Source organism: Propithecus coquereli, unplaced genomic scaffold, assembly GCF_000956105.1.
Source record: "Propithecus coquereli isolate 6110/MARCELLA unplaced genomic scaffold, Pcoq_1.0 Scaffold55, whole genome shotgun sequence".
NCBI classification, from domain to species: domain Eukaryota; kingdom Metazoa; phylum Chordata; class Mammalia; order Primates; family Indriidae; genus Propithecus; species Propithecus coquereli.
The window spans coordinates 2493997-2496768 of record NW_012151396.1 but is presented as its reverse complement, the minus strand read 5'-3'; the positions used below and the strand labels follow the sequence as shown (position 1 = coordinate 2496768).

Sequence of the window (2772 nt, the reverse complement as noted above, 5' to 3'; positions counted from 1 at the left end):
AGTATTTTAATGATATTTATAATTTACATGTAGATAAGGATTTCTGATGTATTTAGGGTCTTTTTTTATAGTCTTTGGATTATATTATGGCATTTTTATTTGTTATATATAAAAGTAATTCCTTTTCATTCTGAAAATATTAATTCTCTCTTTTTCTTAAATGCAGTTCTTTTCTTCTGGTTCCTTTTCCGTCATAGCTAATGGGTATGTTAGCACTCCGGCAGTAGGAGTAAAGCATGTATTTTAAAAATTAATATTCTAGTTTATTGCATCCTTGAGAACAATGTTTTCAAATTAATTGGAGCTTCCTGTGACATAATTAATTTGCACTTTTCTTTGTAAATGTATTTGTAATGGCACCTGGTGACTTGAAGAGTGTTCCTTCTATACACACTGTCCTCAGTTCTCCCTGGCAGTTCAGCAGTGATCTGGCAGTGCCGCACCCACCTGAGGGCGGGCTGATAAGGATACAGAGAGAGACAGGTCTTAAGACAGGGCAATTAGACCTGATTGTGCTGATTTCCTCACTATGCTAGAAGACAACCCCATCAATTACTGATGGATCTATGGAACAGAGCCTAGTGCATGCATGAAAGACTTCATTGTTTTGGCCCTTGCACCATCAGTCATCTGTGAAAGCCTGAGTTAGGCCATCATTTGTGCATATGCTGGGCTTGGCTCCATTGCTGTGAGTAAAGCTCTGTTGCCACTGGGAAGCGTTGGCATGTAGAGAATGGGGATTTAGGCTTAATGCTGAGTTAAAATAAATCAAGTAAGAAATAAATAACAGTTATGTGGTATGTGCATATTTCAGATCATTTGTTTTTCTTTTGAGAAGTTAAAAATATTTTGAATGCACTGTTTGAATTTTTTAGAAGAAATTTTTTTCAAGTAATAAATACATATGGTTAAAAGAGCTAATAGAATTTACAGTGCAATTCACTACCCCTCTCCATTTGCTTAGACAACTTTACCTCTCTGATTTTAATTCTTCAGGGGGTTATCCCTATATATCCAAATAGTACGTTTGCAATAATATGTTTATTCATTTACTACTTCAAAGGATTTATCTCATTTACACAGTGTCCTGCCAATATAGTTGTATCACTGTTCTTAGTTTCTTGGTGGGTCATACCCGCTGTTGCTAATATTGTTACTGTGCACTATATCTCTTGGCTGCCCATTAGAAGATGATTAAGATGTGGCTAAGTTCTTATCTTTTCACTGGTCTCCCTTCCCCTACTTCTAATGCTAATCTTTGCCAGTTTTATTTTTACTTTTGCTTTGTGAGAGTTGAGTAGATCTATATTCTCTTCTGCAGTCTAAATTTTATCTATAGGTTGATTCTAAAAATTGAAAACCAGTAACTCACTACTGAGCCACTTTCTTATCTCTGCTTCTGGAGCCAACCCATCTATACTCACAGGAAAATTTTCCTGGGATTTCTATGTGTGTATGCATACATTTATATGTGCACATATTTTTGTATGTATGAGTGTGTGTGTGTGTGTGTGTATATATATATATATGTAATTTGAAAATTGATTAGAGTGATTTTTTTTTCTTTGGAGTTTCTATTTTTTCTTGTGAGTCCATATCGTATCTCAAGTCTTTCTAAGCTCTTAATCATCCATTCTCTTCAGTTAGAACCCTTTTTCCTAGTAATCATCCTCAAAATGATTGTACTCCTACCAAATGACAAGTGCGTGAATGATAAATCTCAGGAGTCTCTAAATTGCACTGGATTGATAGTTTGGCTAGTTACCAGGTATTAGGTTGAAAATTGTTCCTCCTAAGAATTTTGCTCCACTCTCTTCTAGCATCTAATGGTATTGATGAGAAGTTGGATTTCTGTCTGATTCTTTTTACCTCTTTATGGCTGACTTTTTCTTTTACCATCTTCTCTTTATCCTTGGTCTTCTAGAATTTTATGGTTATGTGTCTTTTCCCATTTCTCTTGCTTGACCCTCATTACACTCTATAATTTGAGGACTTGGATGTTCTATGTCTTTTTGGCTCTGATAATTTTTTTTATATTTATTCCATTTAAAAATGACTTTCCCTTTTTTCTATGTTATGTTTTATCTTTCCAGAAATCATATGAGTCTCATATTAGGCCCTTTAAATTCTGTCTCTCAATATCTCTTAATCTTTTTTGTGCTATTTTCTGGAATATTCTTTATTCATAGCCAAATTAGTTTAAGTTGCTCAGTCTTGGTGGGCTGAATAATTTTTACCATGATTTATAGACAGAGGGAAAAAAATATATTCTAAAACTTCATTAGGTAGATTAATTATAAATTTATGTCTCTTATTATGACTTCTTTTCTTACCTTTGTTTTCTAAATCTGTTTTTTAATATATTAGAACTAGAGAAAAATGAATTTTAAAAATGAAGGGTGAATATGATTGTTAATTATATTCTTTATCATTGTGATAATTTTACATATTTAGAGAATAATTATAAGAATTCTAATATTGTACTTACATATATAACTTCTCACTCACTTTGAAAACACTTATAACTAAAGAAAAGTTAGATTTAGAAGGCATTGGGCTTGTAACTCCTGTCTTGCTAACAGATGGTATAACCATCAGCTTTAGTAGTCCTTAACAGAATAAAGAATCAGCAGATTTAAGAGCTCTTGAAGACCTATAAATACTCAAGATTTTTCTATTTTCAAGATTTATACAGTTACATTCCTTTATGTGTTTTCATTAAACCTTTATAAATTTAGGAGTATAGCTGTTTTTGATAGAGGAAGCAATTAC

The 2772-nt window shown here is 32.7% G+C and overlaps 1 protein-coding gene across 1 annotated transcript in view; it reads left to right on the top strand.

The window, feature by feature from the left end:
- Positions 1-2772, top strand: part of RTTN (rotatin) — a 243188-nt gene that overhangs the window by 169768 nt on the left and 70648 nt on the right. The gene's annotated exons all lie outside the window — the stretch shown is intronic.